Raw genomic sequence first — 22066 nt, 5'->3', positions numbered from 1 at the left:
AGGACTGTATTACATGGCTATAATGCCATAGGGTGGGATATTTAATATGTTTTTTGGAATTTCATATAGTTTTTGTAGTAATAGGGGTGTGAAAGTGACTAGGAAGCTATATAATAGAGTTAGAGGTTAATATGAGTTTGTGAGGTGAAGGAGTAGGGGAGAGCTTAAGTTTATGTACTGAAACTTAGTCATAGGAAGTGAATGGAACGTAGAAGAGTGATTTTTTACACAAGAAATGTGGCTTCTTTTCATTGAATAAAGTCAAAGGTTGACTTAGTATTTCACAAAAATGAAGTGATAACAGGGCTGGTTGGGAAGATCCCAAGGTTCTTCAGGGGTGTTAGCAAGAAATTTTGAAAGGGGGGGGGTGAAAAGGAGTTAGACATGCTTCTATCATTCTTTCTGACCAATTTACTCTTTTTTCCCTTTGATAATTCTTTTAGGGCATACCCTCTTCACATTTTTTAACTTTTCACTAATGCCTTTTTACAAAATATGGAACCTTTGCAACATGAAAAGATGAACATATTTGCCACTTCCACTGTCAAACATGAAATATGAACACCTGTCACAATAGGAGGCTAACACACTCAACTACAGACTCTACCTAGGCCTCTGCGCACTCAGCTATAGGGACTTTCTCTCATATCTGAACCACTGGTGCTACCAAATGGTATATTGACTTAAAGTGTGTCGCTTATGATAATTTCATTTCTTTAGCATAGGACTTTGTCAACCACTATAAATTTCTTATTAGTTTTGAGACTAGGATTGATATTCTCACTATCTTCTATCAAGATATCTCCACCAACATTTATGGTCATATTCATGAGTGGAGAAGAAGAAATAAGTATCTTCAAAACTAAGTTCCTTGATGAGTCATTGCGTGAATGGTTCACCAAGTCCCTCTTGCCTATGATTATTGATGATGTGGAAAAGGTAAGGGCCCAAACCGAGGAGCAAGTTGTGATGCATACCCATCAACTTGAGTTTATTTATTCTCAAGCAAGTACCTTATATGAGATCATTCTTAATGCTCCTCGACCACCGAATGATCCAGCAAATCACAAACCTGTAACCCATGTCGATGGTGTACTGGGGCCTATTTCATTGAGAAACATAGGCTAAATAGCCTCTCAGATGGACCAAATGAATATATATTCTAATTCCCCTATCTAGTAAAACTTTGTTCAATACACATCGACCAAGTACCCTTAGCAACCAGGAGGTAAGAAGAAAAAGTACAAGTTTAAAAAAAGCTCAAATGATGAACAAGGAACATCGAATACCCAAGAAGAGTGTTGGGGGTGTTACAAAAGGGAAGAAGTAGAAAAACCATTTTCCTTGTAATATTTGTGGGGAAGACCATCTCACTCATGAGTGCCCCCAGATGGATGAGATTCATCAACACTTCTTGCAAAAACCCACTGCTCGTCAACCTACTATCTTAGCAAATCCTTTTCTAGCCCATCAATAACACACAGTTTCTAATCCTCCACCACCTCAGCAAGGAGTGGGGTGGAAACACCTATAATAATTCCTCATGATCATTTGTGCAAGATATATTTGTGGTAGAGAAAAATATTAATGTCACAACTAGAGCGCATAATCATGACAATCCTGAGAGTGGAACTTCAACCTTGAAACCTATGACCCAAAATCCACCGAATGGCCTTCTTTCTATTGATAAGCCATCATCGAACAGTATGTCACACCCACCTAATGGTTCACTTTGAAATAATACACATAATTCTAGTATGAGGACCACTCACAACTATAGTATTGTCGCGGATCTGGTCCAAACTCCATCTTCTCTATCTACACTTGAAGAATTACAAAGTTATATGACACAACACCACTTCAATGCAAGGCACTTTTATCTTCTATTAGTGGAGTGGATCCCTCATATTTCAACATCATGACCTCCTATCCTTCTTTATGGAAACCCCATCATCCACATCATCTAACCTTCTAGATAATGCTTCAAGTTTTCAGATAGAATGCTCATAAGACAGTCTTGGATGAGAGGGCATCAAGATGTATGATGTCCTCAAAGTGTTGGAAAACTTTAGGTTCACCGAAATTGTCTCCACCTAGATCAATTATAAAGGCTTTTGATGGGCATGCCTTGCAGCGTCAAGGGTTGTTCTCTGCTTTTCATATCAATCTTAAGGGAAAAACAATCTCAGTTGATGTTAAGGTCATCAATACACCGCTAAATTAAAACATCCTTCTTTAGAAAAGTTGGTTTTGTTCCATGACCATTATTTTTTCTTGAATATTTCAGGTCATGATGCTCACCCATAAGATAGTCACCATTGAAAAATTTACCTTTTGCAAGCCTAACTTGCACTTTCACGATATTCAAATTGTTCCCTTTATAGGTTATTCCACTACTCTTGCTAAAAGAATTGGAGTGGGGATGTTTAAGGACTCATTATTGATGGGAACTTTTCCCCTTATTCTAGTGGACACATGTCCATTTTCTTCCACCATTAACATCATATATTTTGTCACTCGTGAATCCCTTAGACCTCCTGATCCTCAGGTGGTTCCTACGGATGATGAAACTCATGGGGGCATAATTCCACCTTTTATAGAAGTAATAACCTCTTCATTGATCCCACCACCACCTAATGACATTTATTAGAAACTCCATCCTAATATGGAATATGATCAAGATACTCTTCCGACACAAGTCATCACTCCATCAATTTCACATGACTCCCTTGATATTGAGTTTCCTTCAAATAAGGCCATTTTTGAGGTCATGGATTTACACAATATGCTAAAGGAGACTATACCTCATGATGACTCTACTCCCCCATAATTGGAAATGATGTATCGTGGCACAAAAAAATATTGAATTAGGCCAGGGAGATTTTCCAGAGTCATCCAATGAAGTACCACCCTTGGACTGAGTCAAGTCTAGGATTTGAAACACCTAATTTTCCACCAAAGTATCCACTCTAATTGCCCTTGTGTATGAATGTCTCATACCCTCTTTGTGTCTTGATCATGATTATCAAAGAGTTGTCTTATCTTGTGATATCATTCACCCTCTATGTCATCAAGTTGTTCCTAATATTGTTATGGTTCTAAGCTTTCAAGGCTTTCCCTGGAATCATCAACCTTTAGGAATGTGGAGATTAAATTAGATGTGGCATGACCCCATAACTATGTGCCATACATTGCAAACAACTACACACAATTTCATACACATCAATTGGAATCCTTTGCCTATGCCTGACAGTTTCACATTGCATAACCTATCTGATTGTAGCATGCCTTTTAATTATGTTTATAATTACATCATAAAAAATGCCAAAAAAAAATTATTGTTTCCTTGTGGTATAAAGACAAAACTAGAATATAGAATTAGGATTTATCCATATTTTCATTGCATCATTGACCTTTTTAGTTACCATTCCACTATGCCTTAGGGATCACACTCATTAGGTTGTAGCATTAACCATGCCTTTTTTCACATCGTAACTTTTGTGATAGAGCCTACCCTTCATGGGCACCCTAGAATAACACCCTATTACCATTTTGGTGCTCATGTTGTGATCATTCATAGCTCTGGGTATCCTCTTTAGTGCCCACCATGACATCGTAATTGAACCTCTTGCCTCTCTTTGTCACTTCTTTCTAGCCATTATCACCCTTTATGGGGTCCCCACACTTTTAATTGTTTCTTTATGGTTGCATATGCTTAAAATATTCAATGTCCTACTCGATGCTTTCATAATTATGGTTCCCTTGCTAACCTTGTAGTCATGCTTGACATCTTGCTTTTGCATTAGCCTTGCCTCCATTTGGAAACAATCGTTACCTTTTAGAGAGATCATTCTAATGAGTGAATTCCCATTTCCAAACACTTTGTAGCTACCTCATGCTTTTCTTAGGTTGTTTTCGTTAGCCTCATAACAATATGCATATTGTTATACCACTTGTCTCTCTAGAACAAGCTTCCTTTTGGTCTTCTTTTCATGCTCATTAAAAAATGAAAATATCAAGCTTCTTTTGTTATCTTTTCATGATTGTTAAACCTATCTAAATATTCTGATTTATTTCCATTCTTTCTTACTCATTAGTCAAGATGAAAGCTAACAAGTAACCTATTTTCCATTCTCAAGCTCGTTAAACCAATACAAGGACACAAGTGTACTTTTATCTCTTTTTCAGCCTTGCTATAAAACTCATGAAAAAGGAACCATTCTGAGTATTATTTTATTTCTTTTTCAGGTTCATTAAAATTGAATGAAAAAGGAACCTATTAATCTCACTTGTCTTCTCTTTCATGCTCACTAAACTATGAAGGGGGTCCACTATACAAAAAATGAAGAGGGGAAAGTATATTTTGTCTTGTGTTATATCATGGAAATTATATGTCACTCTTGAACATGGTGCTTGTTTGATTCATACTCTTACAAATTATTTTTCTCTACTTTAGAACCACACCATTAGCTTGAGTCAAGTCATTCTATTATGAATTAGTATTGCACCTGATTGGTTACCCTTCCATTCTATGATATTTGGTGATTCCTCTTATGTCACCAATGTTTCTATTTGGTATTCTTCAGATTATGTTGCCAAGTTCACATTTTTGTCGTGTCATTATATGTCCAAGATAATTCTTAATTAGATTCATCTATCTATAAGTGTCATCATACCTTTTTTGTCATCCATCCTTGTGTCGGTTGTGCATCAATTATTCAACTCCTATTATCAAATTTTTTATCTTGGTGTCAGTTTTGTGGTGATTGATAGTGGACACATCAAGACCCTCCTTCAATATATCTCTTCTCATTGACATCGACACATTATCTGGGATGTAGATCTAGAAATAGACTAGTACCTTGGAGCTTACAGTCCTTAACAATAGGTTTCCTTGAGGTTGATAGTGGGTTTTCCTCATTGGACCACGTTGAATGATTATGCGAAGTTATTGACATAAACTCATTCATTCATACTTTATATATTATGCTAGGTACCTTTGAAAACATTTTCATTATTGGTGATCTTCCTCATGTCTGTCACTGGGATAGCTCAATGTCCCTTAATTAGATAGTCTCCCTACATGCTTGACATCAATTCATTCATTCATATGTAGTTGAGTCTTACCATTGTGATGAGTTGGATACGTTGGTGCCTGGGTATACCTCACTCATGACCACTGCATCAACCAAATTATGTTGGATAATATATCATGTACTTTTAGGGCCATCACTAGGGGCACTTACATTAGTTTCCAACCCTCTTGATAGCCATTGTGTTATAGACCTATATTGTATCATGACTAGTCCTTGATGACATAATTCTTAAGTATGTTTTGTGGGAGGCCATGCTTTATTCTCTTAGTAACAAGTATAGGTATTCCTACCTCGAGGATGTACATTTTTATGTATATAACTATGATTGGCATAGCCTCTATAGGTCTTTTTTTCGTGGCCCCTCTCTCTGCATCACTCACTAGCCTGTTTATTATATTGTATTTCAGATATCAATTTCTCTTCTAACCTCATACATTACAGGGAATCTATTATAGCTCAAAAATCCACCCCCTTGGGTCCATTAGAAGGGAACATTATCTTCCAAGTTAGAAAATCAAAATTGGTTTGTGGAATGCTACAAAAAGTGTGAATTGGAGCCTTCAATTCTCTGCTGCAATTGTGGTCAAGCAACACTAGGCCTAACAATGCTTTGTGTGAACTGGACTCAAGTAACAGAGGGCTAACAACACCTCAGTAGAAATATGTTGGAACAAGAGAGTGAAAACTTTCATTGATAAGGTTTGATTAGGTAAAAATAGATCACTCAGAGAAGATAAGTATCATAGGACCAATGTGGTCAAGAAAGTGTCTACATTTGATGTGATCACTCCTTTAGAAAATCTATAAAAACCAAAATCTCCATAGATCACAAAGGACGAAAAATTTAGATATGTCAAAGTGTTGTTGGAGGTTTTACCTATAGATTTTCTATGTGATAAGCTAGTATAACAGGTTTAGTGGAATGTGAGTGCCAGTGAGGGGGAGATTACAAGTGAAGTCTAAAAGAAAGTGTGACAAAGTAAAACAAATTGGTATAATACCAGCCCTAGATCGTATATTGTGGCTATCCATAGGGGTTGTTAGGCTGGGGGATATAAGTGCCCCCAGGATATGAAGTGCCCCCTTGACTTATTTGAGGTTGAGAGTGGGGTGCCCATATGGATTGAGCGAGACCTTATTGAGGGATCTCGCTAGCCACGTAATTAGCCATAGGCCCTTGAATGACATATGGAGGATTCATGTCAATCAATGACTGTCCATTTTGTCCTATAAATGGAGGGGGAACAGTAATGTTCCCGACCAGTATATGCATATTGGGAACTGTGCCCCTAGTTATTTGAACCTGGGGGTTGGAACTAAACAATGGATTCCAACCAAAAGAGTTGCTGAAGGGACCCGTGCTAACTGCGCTATAAGGAGCACTATATGGAGCGCTTACCGATGTTCCAAGAGATGACACAAAAGGCGTGGAAACCAGTATGTACTACGTTCCACTCATGTTAGGTGTAACTATTGTGGTCGGGCCTGGCAAAGTTGGGATAGCCAGGTTTGTCATCAATGATGTGGTACTAACTGTCAACTAGGGAAGTGGGGGAGGACCAAAAGTGTCCACAAAATACCACGATCCATTAGTCATCGTTGGGATGGTGGGTATAGGTACAACAGAAGACATAGGAGGCACAGGTGCAACTGGAATCAATAGTGGTCCCAATGGATTTGTGATCAGAGGATTATAAGGAGGAATAAAACCTTCAATAAAGAAATCTTGCGGTAAACTTGAGTCGTGGGATGTCCAAACTAATTCAGTGTTAGGTCTTGGACACTGATTACCTGAAGATGGGTAATCCGGCTCACTGGGGCTCAACGGATCCTCTAAAGTTAGTGGGGGAAGACCTTGTAGCCATCTAGATTGACAATGAGGGCCGTATGTATCCACAGTGTCCCATAATTTTTATCAAAAGATTTTACTGTGATATTTATTATAGTCTTGGTGATAACAAACTAGAACCTAAAGATAAAAATACTCTAAATAGGTCAATCAACAAGTAGAGGGTATGAACCTATATAATAACCACTGTTTGCTGGAGATGAAACCCAGTATCACAATGGATAAAAGAGAGAGTTGGACAAATGTATAGTTATGATTACTCTTGAGCTTCGCCCGAACCTCATATTAAGGGGCCAATTACTATCGTGAAGACGAGCACCCTCCCAAAAACCAAAGACAGAGTAGGTTCGTTTGTTTAGGTACTAGGGCAGCCTGCCCTACTCACATTGTTTTCATCCCTAAAAAGTATGGCCACTATGGTTACCTCAAATCATAGACACTACTAGGGGGGGACATGGTCATAGGCAGTACATTGTGTGGGCAGGATACCTAAGTCCTTGACTCAGCTCTGATATCCCCGAAGGGATCCCAAATACACAGAATACCCAAAAGAGATGTAAGTGAAGGCAGTCTACCTTCATTTACAGTCCAATTTTGTCTTTCATTTAGCTCCACTTTGACTGGAGTGGTCACGGATAGTATGAGTGCAGAAGGATTTCCCTCGTTAATGACACTAGTTTCGGTGTATGATCTTGGGCAGTTAACTTACAACTTCCTAACCCAAGATCCTAGCCTAGACTAATATGTGTGTTTACTCATAAAATATTTATTAATTGATTTTATTACGATGTAAATTTTAAATGTACTTTGTTAATGTCTTCAGTGGGGGTGTTAACATATGAAGTTATGTGGGACTCTTACACAAACCATGCAGAAAAATTCTTTAAATTTCACTTTGATGAATGAGTTTCTTCTGCAAGGAAATAGTCATTTATACATCAATATATACCATGCATCTAGTATAGTAAAACAAAAGCACAACCGAAAAAATACAATGCTCTCTAACAAATTTTAAAACCAAATAAATGCATATATAACCAAGTAAGTAGAAAAACTGTAAAAATTTTGTATTTTCTTTTTTACGAAAAACTTAAGCAGCAAAGCTATTTTCCTAAAAAGAAAAAAAAAATCAGGAAACAGATATCAATCAAACATGCATAGTTGCAGATCCATGATCAGCCTACAAACAACTTTCCAACCCATCATTTCACAGAATTGGCTTCTTATCAAAACTTGGCAGGCTACACACTGTAAGAGAGGACACAAAGAGTTATTGGTTGCACTAACGTTTTGTTTGCAAGGCCACAATGCTTTATAAGGAACTGGTTTCACTGGTAGGGTGTGTTAGTGATAAATAGGCTCTAAAATAAGGTTGTGGGGATCATATCGAAAGCTGATCACTGAGAGAAGGGTGATGTATAGTGCTGAGTGGTCATAAAGGGGATCAAGAAGTACAGGAAGGCCTGGAAGAAAGAGAGATCTGGGAACTTTCTGGGAGAAAACCAGGAACTAAGTGTAGTCCCCAGTGGAGTCACCAATTTTGCTATAGGGATTAATGCATGGGTGATTGTGGTAGTGATACCCTCAAGGATATTCCCGAGATCCTTGGAAAATAGTCAAATTAGCTGCAGCTAGCCCAGAGATACATGCACATATCTATATTAGTGAAATGATAATCAAAGTAAGAAGAAGGATTGTTACCTCAGATCTTGGTGTGGTGTTGCTGGAGAATGCAAAGTAGCAGAGTGGAAGACCCCTCAGCTAGCTCCTAGATCAATACCTGCACATAAACAAGATGAGGTGTAATATCACAACATATAACTTTAACAATCAATACAATAATACATAGGGATATCTAACTGCATACATCTAAGCTACTCATAATCATTAGCATTGCATAAACATGTAAATAAATCACAATAACAATGCCATAGAGTGGACACCACAACTGCAGGTCTATATTAATGATAGGAAAGAGTGATTACAACCATTAGTTGCATCAAGCTTCCCTTACTCCTCCATCTCCTGTCTCTCTCTCTTGTTAACCTCATGAAGAGTCAATGTCTAATACAAGCTTCGACAGTCAATAGGCAATCCTTTCAATACTTTTGACCTCTTTCACAATGGCCCTAGCCTCAATGCTAGGGTAAGCCTTGCCAAATCTTTCATGAGTTCTTTTGGGCAAAAGAAGAGATGTTTGCATGCTTTGTTGCTCTTTCCCTATTTGTAGACTTTGTTAGGAATATAAATTCCTCAAATAGGTCGAATTTGGATGTTTCCCTACTTTATGAGCTGACATATGAGTGAATATAGGGATATTATTCAGTCAACCCACTCCTTTGACCTTCAGAAACTCACTAAAATTGACTAATGCACCCACCGAGGCAACACAAAGAGTTATCCTAGGGACTAACACACCTGATGCATAGCTAGGAAGTTTTATAAAGCACCTTGCTAGTTCCTGGAGAGCGTTAGCTTCGAAAATAGGCCTGTGAACTTGGTCAATCTTTTAGTCATCTTGCCCTTCTCCTTTGAGCTAATGAGGAGGTCATTTCCCTGTGTAACACAAACCAAGATTACAAAATCATTGAAACACAGTGTGAATTTGATCTTTTCGAATTGTACTATTGGTTTCAGGATAATTCCATTGACCAATCCGATTATATACATCTTTGGAAATCCAGACTTCCTCTGTTTGTTGTCCCCCAATCCTATAATTTTTTAGAGCTCTTTCTAAGATGCCAAGCCTCTTACCTTGCAAGAAAGAGGGAAATTATCTCCCCAGATGGTGAAATTATCTTCACCATCACAGCTGACATCATTAATAAAATATTGGAGGTTCCCCACTATGATTCCCTCTCATTTTTCTCCCTTGAAGCTCTCAGAGAAATTTACCAGAAATTAAATTTCCCCTAGATAGCTGCCATTTTTTAAATCTTCCTCCCTAAAGACTCTCAACTCCCCAAGAAAAACCCCCCCATAACCCTCTTCTATGTTCCCTCAAAGGACAAGACAGATTATCTCTTTCTTGTCATCCATTCTCAGTTACTATTCAGATGAGTGGGTAGATGAGTCTATTCTAGGCTTTCTATCCACTTTTTCTTCAGAAGAAGGACCACCAGTCACCTTTGAATATGACCACTTCTTATCAAATTTAATTCATGAACAATTCCTTCAGTTTTTAACTAAAGGAATGTTCATATATTTATCAATTCTTATGTATATGTTTATGTTTTCTGATCTAGAATTTATCCAGGACAAAGAATGAAATGTATTACAAACTCATGTGCATGGATGTGCCTATGTTACTTATGCAACAGATCGATAAGATTGCTAGAATACATAGACACTGAGGCAATCAAAGAAAACATAACAGTCAAACATGTAAACAAAACAAGTTTCATAAGGAGTTCACCTAATGCTCCTGGGCTACGTCTCCTGGTCCAGGCTTTCAGTGGTGGCCTCTCTATTATGTTTTCAAGTAGATTTTTTACAACAGTGAGCTCGATTCAAGACTCACTAAACAGAATGAAGTCAGTAGGAATGGAGTGCACAGACTCTCCTTACTGCAACTCAACCTATAAGGGTCACAGTAGTATGACAGGCCTATTCCGAGGAGTTTGCTTGAACCTCTCAAGCCTTCAATGGAGTACACAGACTCTCTGAATCTCTCTAGCTCTGTCTGGCTCGATGCTACCTTCAGGTCAGCTCGAATTCTACTCTCTATTCTCTGCTATTAGCTTTCTGCGTCTCTTCATTGTCTACCTCTGTGTTATCTGTTCTCTGCTTCTGTCAGTTCATGGCTTTAAAGCCAGTATTTTCTTTGACTGCTCGTTTCCGCTTCCCGGCCTTCTAGTTTCCTTTCCTCTATCCGTTCAAATTCCTCTGCTCTGCATCATCATCACTGGGTAACACCTTGCAGGGAGGTGACCACCTGTTTGCTAACAAACTAGGTGTCAGATTCCCTTAATCATATTCGAATGGCTGTTAAATCTGTTTGTGTCAAGATCGCCCATGAACACAAATTGTTTGCCAACGCATCATCCACGTCGGACTTCAAATCCCCTGTCATCTTTCTTTTTGACCTGTCAAATCCAGTCAGTCATCGAGACGTATCTCCATCATCGATTTGGACCCCCCAGATCCTACGGTCGTCCTTCATATCGGGCGGACAAGTCGCACGACATTTACCCGTCTGATGTGGGTGGCTTTCTCTCTCTTCCAATGGACGTGTGTCACTCAATGTGTGGCATCGGGTGGGACTCAGTCAAAACTGCTTACCGCCTCGAAGCCTTCTGATATCCTACCAGTTTTGGGGAATCCCGCGCTACGGAACCGAAATAGTTACTTTTCCGAATTTTATAGCGATTTCAGGTCTGTGCGCTTCGAGGCTTTCCATCACTAAGGGGGACATCCTGAGATACGCGATTAGTGCTTATCACTTATTAGAATCCACCTCTGTTTCCCAAATTAGCCTCCGGTTTTGCCAGTTTTGTGCCATTGCGCTTTACCATGGGCCAACGGTCTGCACGCTCGACCGAGGGTCCTTGTTGTTCCGCTCTAGCCACAACTGCAATTGTTATGAGGATTCCTTTTGATATCTTTGATCTTTTCTAAGACTTGAATCTTTTAGCATAATTTGAAATAGTCATGAAAAATTAGAGAGTTTTTAGGATCTAATTCAGATCACAGCCTTCCCATTTAAAAAGCTTTTGGACCAGCAAAAGTTGGTTTTCTTTCAAGCATCAATCAAGTGAGGGTATTTCTTCCTCGCTTGCTCAATTTATATCCATTTCGCACTACTTAGCTTTGAACCTTTGAGTCTGATCCTAAGGTATTCAACATCCCCTCTGCATGTAAATCTTACCTTCCTGTCTAGAACTGTATCTTCCTGCAACTCATTAAGATATTCATGTAATAGATCATCAATAGAAGGCAATTGACACTGCTCTTCAGGATCTTCAATTAATGAAGGTTCAAATAGTCTCAAGTTGTTTGCATTAACAACTGAGTAGATGTGGATGTAAGCTGGTAGATCAAGGCGAAAATAATTCTCACCAATTTTCTCAAGTATCTTGAAAGGTCCATACCTTATTGGCTTTAGCTTCTTTCCTTCACCTTGCATTCTGTCTTTGCTGATATACAGCCAGACTTGATCACCAACTTGGAAACTATGCTCCATCTGATGCTTGTCATGCCTTGCCTTGTACTTGGCTTGGCTCTTTTCCAGTTGTTCCTGTACTTCCTGGTGAATCTCTTGGATTTTTTCAATGAACTTGGTTGCCTTGTCCACATCACTGTGTCCATCAACTGCTATGTCTTTACCAAAGACAAAATCCAAGGGAGACCTTGGTGTGAAACCAAAACAGGTATCGAAAGGAGATCTCTGTGTAGAAGAATGTTTAGCTCGATTGTAAGCATGCTGCATATAACATAAATGTTCATCCAAAAGTTTGGGATGCTTGTTGCAATAACCTCTGAGCAACTGGATCACTGTCCTGTTGACCACTTTTGTTTGGCCATCTGTTTGCGGGTGAAAAGTTGTGCTCTTCTTCAGCCTAGTGTCCATCAATTCCCACAAACTTTACCAAAATTTCCCTACAAATCGTGTATCTCGATCAGATATTATGGAAGTGGGTAATCCAAAATGAACCCATACATGCTGAAAAACCAACATTGTAGTTTGTTCAACTGTAATCTATTTGTTACAAGGTATTAAAATACACATTTTGCTGAATCTATCCACAACAACAAATAGATAGTCATGACCTTTCCTAGATTTAGGTAGTCCTCTAAAAAAGTCCATGGAAACACTTTCCCAAGGATGAGAAGGAACTGGCAGTGGAGTGTACAAGCCTAGTTTTCTATTGCTGGTCTTTCTTTTAGCACACGTGGTACACCCTCTTACATATCTAGAAACTGTCTCATTCATTTTTGGCCAATAACAAAATCTTTGCAGCGGTGCAATGGTTTTACTTACACCAAAGTGACCTGATATTAGAGAAGTGTGTGCTTCTCGATTTATATTTACTCTTTCAGCTTGTGGAATGCATAGCTTCCCAAAATGATATAAGAGTTGGTCCTTAACATGATAATCCAATTCTTCTACTTGTTTGCCTTGACTTAAATTTGCACATACATCTTTAAAATCTATATCTTGAGCATATTGTTCAATGTAGCTCTCATGCAACACTGAATTATGCTTAAATATAGTAGATGCACTTATAATTGGTCTAGATAACATATCTGCAACTTTATTGTGTATTCCCTTTTTATATCTGATGACTAAATGAAACTTTTGTAGAAAACCCATCCATCTATAGTTTCTTGATTGCTGCAGCTTATTTTGGAAGTGTAGATATTGAAGTGGTTGATGATCAGTATGTATAATTGTCTCTTTGCCCATTAAGTAATGTTTCCACTTTTTCACACTCTGTACTAATGCATACAATTCTTTATCATATGTGGGATAGTTAACTACTGCAGAATTAAATGTCTCAGAATGATAACATATGGGTTTACCATGTTGCATCAACACTACTCCCATGGCATAGTCACTAGCATCTCTTTCAATCTCAAATGGTCTTTGAAGATCGGGCAGTGCTAGTACTGGTGTTGTACTAATCTTTTATTTCAAGGTGTCGAAGGCTTTCTGCTGTTTGCCTCCCCACTAAAACACCTTGTTCAATCATGTTAAAGCATGTAAGGGAGCTACAATTAAGGAAAAGTTAGAAATAAACTTTCTCCAGTATTGTGCTGCTCCTAAGAAGCTTCTAACTTCTGTAGCAGAATTGGGTTTAGGCCAGTTTACAATGATTGCAACCTAAGAGGGATCTATCTTCAATTCACCACTCCCTACTATATGTCCCAAATAATTCAAATATGTTTTTCCAAATTCACATTTTGAGAGTTTAACATAAAGTTTTTCTATTTTCAAAACATCTAGTGTCTACTTAACATGCTTTAAATGTTCTTCCCACATTTTTCTAAATATAAGAATGGCATCCAGATATACAATAACAAAATCATCAAGAAAAGGTCTGATCACATCATTCATTACTCTCATGAAAGTAGCAGGAGCATTAGTTAAGCCAAAAGGCATAACCAGCCACTCATACAATCCTTGCTTTGTTTTGAAAGCAGTCTTCCATGCATCTTGCTCTGCAACTCTGACCTAATGATAGCCACTATGCAAGTCTAACTTGGAAAAATAAACAGCTTCTTTCAACTGATCTAATAGATCATCTATGCGAAGAAGGGGATAATGATTTTTTATCGTTATCTTATTCAGTGCTCGGTAATCAATGCACATTCTCCACGAGCCATCTTTCTTTTTCACCAAAACAATTGGAGACCCACATGGTGATGTGCTAGGTCTGATGAACCCCTTCTCGAGTAGCTCCTGTACCTGCTTCTTGATTTCTGCATTCTCTAAAGCGGACAACCTGTACATTCCAATGTTAGGCAATGGAGCATCTTGCTGCAAATTAATATCATGCACTATTTCCTTTTTGGGTGGCAGACCTTTAGGTTCTTGAAACAATACATCATATTCTGAAACAACTTTTTCTAAATCAGCTTGCTGTTTAGCATCACAACCCTCAAATACATTGGTTTTATTAGGTTTCTTTTCCTTTACAACCATCAGTAAAAATTGTTTGCATGAATTCACAGTTCATTTCATTTGTCCTGAGTTTATGAGAGTATAATTGTTCTTGAGCTTATGAGCTCTTACAATATATTTGATTCCATCTTTAACGAGTAGATACTTGTTCTTAGCTCTATAGAAAATAGTTTTTCTATCATACAAGTAAGGAATTCCTAAAACAATTCCACATATATCCAAAGGAACTATATCTAACTCAACCTCATCTACAAATGTTGACCCAAAAGAAAACTTAATTTTACATTGTCTAGTCACTTGTAGCTTTGCTTTATCACATAGCCAACCTAATGGATATGGTTTCTTGTGAGGTGCGGTTAGTAATCCCAACTTCCTTACAGTTTCTTCAAAAATTAAATTTACTTGTGAGCCACTATCAAACAAAGTATCAATCTTTTGATGGTTGGAAATAACTCGAATATGAAAAAGATCACGTCTTTTTCTCTCATTTTCTTCATTATCAGTAGATTGTGCAGAATTACTAGTAGATGCTTCAGAATTTTTACCTTTTATACCTATGGCTGCAATTGTTGCTTCATCTATTGAGTTTGACCCCAAATCATTTTTAATAGAAGCAACAGTCTTCTTCTTCTTGTCCTCAAACTTCTTAGGTTTCAGCTCCGGATGCAGAATCCAATAGTGTTCATCGTCATTCCCATCCTTCTTATAGTGAGTGCATGAGGACTTGCTCTTCTATACAATGTTTGTCTTCCTCTCTTTCCATTTTTGTTTTCTTTTCTTCTTATTTTTGCTTGCAGTGGGTTGGGATGATCCCCCAACTTCTAGGTTCCCATTCTTACCTCTAGCTTCTAGATGTGTACCCTGAACTGATACCTCATCTATGCTAGTGGGATTACACATGAGGATAGTGTGCCTCATGTAGCTATGTAGACCCCCTATATACTTCAACAGAGTCTCAGGTGAGTTTAAAGAAATTCCTAGAATCAAAGCTCTTTTCCTAAATTCTTGGGTGTAACCTTGTACACTTTTCCCTTTTAGTTGTCGAGGAGTTTGCCAGCTCATCATGAATTGTTGCATGTAGGCTAGTGGATAGAATTGCTTTTTAATTGCAGAAACAAATTCACTCTAGACGGAAAGAATCTTACTATGTTTCTTCATGTCAACTTGTGTCCTGCCTTCCCACCATACCAAGGCAGTGCCTCCAAGGCATGGGATGGCTAGCTGAATCTTACTCTTGTCTGAGTCAATGCTCTACACTCTACAATAAACATCAATCTATCTGATCCAATTATCCAGCTTCTCTGCATTCAAATCTCCATCACATATTGGTAAATCAAATTTAACATCTAATTTAATCAAAGATGTCTTCTTTTTATTTTCAGGGCTATTAGGAGGCGTGAGAAATTTTTCTTCTTTCCCTTTGCCTTTAGAGTGATCATGGAGGAGATATTCTTCTACTCCTTTGTCTTGTTTAGAGCTTGATGAATCTTCATCTCTATGTTTCTTAAAGTCCCTATACATTTCCTCCACCATGGATCTCAGGGTCATAAAACCATCCATGAACTGGGGGTCAGATTCCAAGGGATTTTCTTCTGACATTTTCCTCTTAGAATAGACTCTTCCAATTTCTAGGTTAGTTTCAACCAATTCTCCTTCTCCTAATTTAAGCTTTGATCTAGTTAGCATTCAAAAACAAAATCCAGCACAAGCTTGTCTAACCTTAATAACCCTAATGCTTTGATACCACTTGATCTGGAATTTATCTAGGACAAAGAATGAAAGGTATTACAGACTCATGTGCATGGATGTGCCTATGTTACTTATGCAACGGATCGATAAGATTGCTAGAATACATAGACACTAAGGCAATCAGAGAAAACATAACAATCAAACATGTAAACAAAACAAGTTTAATAAGGAGTTCACCTAATGCTCCTGGGCTACGTCTCCTGGTCTAGCCTTTCAATGGTGGCCTCTCTATTATGTTTTCAAGCAAATTTTTTACAATAGTGAGCTCGATTCGAGACTCACTAAACAGAATGAAGTCAATAGGAATGGAGTGCACAGACTCTCCTTACTGAAACTCGACCTCTGAGGGTCACAGTAGTATGACAGGCCTATGCCGAGGAGTTTGCTTGAACCTCTCAAGCCTTCAATGGAGTACACAAACTCTCTAACTCTCTCTGGCTCTGTCTGGCTCGATGCTGCCTTCAGGTTATCTCGGCTTCTACTCTCTATTCTCTGTTATTAGCTGTCTATGTCTCTTCATTGTCTACCTATGTGTTGTATGTTCTCTGCTTCTGTGAGTTCATGTCTTTAAATCCAGTCTATTCTTTGACTGCTCGTTTCCGCTTCCTGGCCTTCTGGTTTCCCTTCCTCTGTCCATTCGAATTCCTCTACTCTGCATCATCATTACTGGGTAATGCCTTGCAGGGAGGTGGCCACCTATTTGCTAATGAACTGGGTGTCAGTTTCCCCGAATCATATTCGAATGGCCGTTAAAGCTATTTGCGTCAAGATCGCCCATGAACACGAATCATTTTCCAACTCATCATCCACGTCAGACATCAAATCCCCTATCATCTTGCTTTTTGACCTGTCAAATCCTGTTAGTCATCGAGACGTATCTCCGCCGTCGATCTAGACCCCCCAGATCCTACAGTTGTCTTTCATATCAGGCAGACAAGTCACATGATGTTTATCCATCTGATGCAGGCAGTTTTCTCTCTCTTCCGTCAGATGCATGTCGCTCGATGTGTGGCATTGGGCAGGACTCAGTCAAAACTGCTTACCACCTCAAAGCCTTCCAATATCCTACTGGTTTTGGGGAATCTCGCGCTACGGAACCGAAACAATTACTTTTCCAAATTTTATAGCGATTTTGGGTCTGGGCACTTCAGGGCTTTCCTTCACTAAGGGGGATGCCCTACGATATGCGATTAGCACTTAGCACTAATCACGTATCAGAATCCACCTTTGTTTCCCGAATTAGCCTCCAGTTTTTCCAGTTTTGTGCCATTGCACTTTACCATGGGCCAACAGTCTGCGCGCTCGACCGAGGGTCCTCGTTGCTCTGCTCTGGCCACAACTGCAATTGTTACGAGGATTCCTTCTAATAGCTTTGATCTTTTCTAAGACTTGAATCTTTTAGCATAATTTGAAATAGTCATGAAAACTTAGAGAGTTTTTAGGATCCAATTCATATCATTTTCTCAAACATAAAATTTTCCATTCTCAGTGCAGAAACTTGATCAACAAGGAGAGCCACAACCAATTGCTTTCTAGACTTCCTTAACCATAAAACAATCACAAGAATTAAACTTCTCAGAGTTCATAGACCAATTTGTGTATCCAGCCACTTATTTGTTAAGTGGCCAACAGATTCTAAGGATTAGTGAATACATTCAAAAGGTGTTGTAGCTCAGTGAACAGGTCAAAACAGGGGATTGGTACCTTTACTAGTAATTCACAGAGATTAGAGTGTATGGTTAAAAGCTGCCACCATAAAAACTATCCAAATATTTGCTAATGAGGATATTTGTCTTGGAATACATCATGAAAATTATTCATCTTGATAACATCCATTTCATGGAATCCAAGAAGAAATCTCAGTTCAGGATAAAGACATGAGTAGGACCCTTCATCTACAACAGTAGAGCAGCAAGAGAGGAACACGACCTCTTACTGAAATAAATGAACTTTTATTTCAATTTCATTTGATCTTATGATCCCTTTAGGGTGAGTTCCAAGTTGAGAGTGGAACAAAAAGCTACACCATATGTGCACACTCAGAGGCCTGAAATAGAAAAATATGTGAACCAACACACTTGGGTGGAAAATACATTGCAGGAGGTTGAGAAGTAGGTAGTTTCTAGGACACCTTTGGAGACTCCCATACCCAAAGAGAAAACAAATAAGAGAGCAAGAGAGGATGATTCTCCAGTCACCGAAGTCTCAACTAATGAATTTAAAATATATACTAAGAAGCTTAATGTAGGCTCAGGTTCTAAAATAGAATTCCCATCACTGGAGGACACACAAGGCACTATGGTACTCTCAAGTTTTAAGACATTCAAGTTAGATAGTGGTACTATAAAATCTCCACCATTTTCCTTAGTTAAAGAGATTCCAACTACTGTCCCTCGGACAACAGAAACATCTATAGAGCAGAGACAATTGGACATTTTTCAAAGATATAAGGAGATTAAGCAGAGAAATGAGGCCATTCATGACAACATATCAGATCAGTTTAGAAAGTAATCCTCCTCTATTCAGCATAGACTCATCTTAGCATATGATACTAAGAAGGGAAGGATGCATATGGAATTCTTGTAGGCCCAGGTCCCTTAACCAAAGTCAGCAGTAGATTTCAAACAAACCACTTTTGAATTTGAAGTAAAGGATGTCCATCCTTTGGACCAAATAGATATGCATGGGTAGGCAAGAGAGATGGTGTATTCCAGTTTTACACAGACTGCCATTACTGCCCCTAAGCTACAACTTAGTTTAAATAATGTGTAGTCTCAACTCAAATTGGAGAAAATATTCTCACTTTCCAAAGATACCATAATCAAATACTTGGAGGAAATGGTGGTCAAATCTGGCCTTGATCCAAACAAATAAAAATCTACAGAGGAAATTAAAGAAACAATTGAAGTTTCCAGCAATAAAAGACCCCCAGGCCAAGCAACTTGGAGAGAAAAAGCTACAAAAGGAAGAAATGTTGAAACTTTTAGTGGAAAAAGTTGCCCAGATCAAAGTAATGGAAGCAGAAATGGACAAACTAATTAAAGAAAAGGAACAATGTTCACAGCTTGTAGTTGTTCCTCTTGATGCTGCTCCTATTGCATCTCTACTACAAATAAATTTCCCTGCAACAACCACTGCAATAAGAGCATCATCTTCAATAGTGCTTCCCACATTAGTTGTTGATGACTTGTTAGAGTTAGCTCAATCTATGGAAAACATGACTATACAGGAAGAGGAGATAAAAAAGTTGAAGCAGGAAATACAGATTTTACATGAGTAGACTATAAGGTTTTAAAATGCTTACTTGACAACACAGAAGTCCCAGACATTGTCTCAAAGATTGAAGAAAATGGAAAAAGACTATGACATGGGCAATACATTGGCATAGGTGAAGTAAAATATCTAGAAAAGGATTAATGAAGACATAGGGGAAATTTGGATTTCAATCCAAATCATTTTTGAAGAGCAAGAGCTTATTGAATATTCAAATGAAGCTATTGAGAAAGTCAGAAAGCATCTAGAAGATAAACCAAATGAAGCCACTGAGCTTATACAATTTCTAAATTCAAAGAATGGTCAGGAATTGGAAGTGTTAGAAATTGAAGACAAGAATGAAAGAATTTCAGAAGTCAAGAAGGTACTGACTAAAAGGAACCTAATGACACAAATTGAAGAGAAAGTTCATAATATGAACACAGGTATATAAAGATTCTTTTCCAAGCTGGAGCCTCTCTACAAGAAAGGACTTCCTAACCTGTTAATGATTCACGACAAGCTCAACAAGTGGCTAGATTACAGTGAGAAAATTATGAACAAGGCAGGAGATAGTTCAAAGGTTACAAGCGGAAGACTCAGCATGGTTAGAAAAGTGTTCCTAGAAGCACTGTCATATTATCTTGATATTCAGTATGCAATTCTGAACTTGTTCATCACCCGACCAACATTTTCAAAGTATACTGAAGTCAATGAAGTATACAGGAAGTTGATGAAGGTGAATATCCCAAGCAAACAACGTTGCGGTAAACTCTATGAGTTATTAGAGTAAAAGGTAATTTTAGTCCCATAGATTAGTGTTATAGCACATACAGGATTTTAGCGCTAGATAACTAGTTGTTCCCTCATTTCAGTGCCACCACTTCAAATAGTTCGATTTTCCTAATTTCTTTGTAATAAGTTAGCTTAATTCAGTCCTTTTATTTTGTAGATACATCCTTTTCATCCTGATGGGATATTTTTGTAAATTAGTTATAAATACTTCAATTGTTGAAGTAATAGTGGTTGGTTTTTGTATGAAGAACATTATTTTATATTTTCTGAAGCATCAACAGACTACCAGTAATACAGAAGCTCTTTCATAGGATTCTTGTGTCAAGTTTTTGGTGAAGTGAATCTATATGTCTTATGTGTTTATATTTCTTTGTTTATAGCACATATTTCTTTTCCATATCTGAATTATTCAATAGATAAATAAAGGGCATAATTGTTTTAAATCTACACTCTGCACCCAGCTACAAATAATTTAAAAGTTTTCTTTGGATCTTTAAATATATAATTCATGTAACAATGCTCTATATTTAAATTGAATCTTAAATATGTTCTTCCTTCTCCATTTCACAAACCTTAAAGAATCCAGTCAGTTTGGCTACACTGCAATGTGAGATCTATCTGTAGACATTGTTGTTAATCTGTTTGTTATGTAACAGACTCCATAGCCTAATGGTGATCTAGTTATCAACCAACCATTCAAATACAAATCAAACCCCAAACTTCATAACTAACCTAATATTTAATCAAACAAATTTAACACTTCCATAGAGAGCCCTCTCTAAAGCTGGCAGGGCTAAATCCCAGCTTCCAAAGTTAGTTTGTGGTTACCTTGGTGATTTTCTTCTGCAACCTTAGAAAATTACTGAGTGCTAACATATTTTTTTCCCATTATTTTATGTATTTCATTGATATTTGCATGTATGTGCTAACTATTATTCCAAGGAATATAGTTTTGGTGTCTCTTTTATTGTGTGCAGTTATTTAGATGCAAGGATAGGAGATGAGATCTTTGGTAGATCTCCCTCAAGTTGGTTGCATCAACCAAAGGCTTTTTATCATGATAGAAAGGTATGACCCTTCACTCTCCTTTGAATTTTTAGATTGGATGTGCATGATTGGGATTGGGTTGAGTTGTGTTGTGCTTGATTACTGCACCCTCCATTTGGGAAAGTATTGGGAAAGCTTGTTGTATTTAAGGTATCTTGTTACTGCAAGTGAAATTTATCCTTAAACAGGAATTCCACCTACTCAAGATGATGACCATGCTATTCATTTGTAACCTAGAAGTGTACCATGTAACATTAGGCCTTATAGTTGTCCATATGCAGAAAAGAGTGAGATTCAACATATGGTTCAAGAAATATTAGAGGCTAGAATCATTCAACATATCCAGAGTGCTTTCTCTTCACTAGTGGAAATGGTTATAAAAAAGGATGGTTCATGGCACATGTGTCCATATTATAGACAACTCAACAAAATTATAATCAAAGATAAGTTTCATATTCCTATCATTGATGAATTACTAGATGAATTATAATTAGATGAATTGAATGCAGCAATTTTGTTTACTAAGTTGGATCTCCATTTTGGATATCATGAAGTTAAAACGAGGCAAGAAGAAATTCCCAAAATAGAATTTAGAGAACATGAAGGTCATTATGAGTTTTCGATTGCCATTCAAGCTTACTAATGCACCTTCAA

The sequence above is a fragment of the Pinus tabuliformis genome, chromosome 8, assembly GCF_031772625.1.
Source record: "Pinus tabuliformis cultivar Carrire ecotype Pingquan chromosome 8, CPIR1, whole genome shotgun sequence".
NCBI classification, from domain to species: domain Eukaryota; kingdom Viridiplantae; phylum Streptophyta; class Pinopsida; order Pinales; family Pinaceae; genus Pinus; species Pinus tabuliformis.
Note: the sequence above shows the minus strand (reverse complement) of the source record.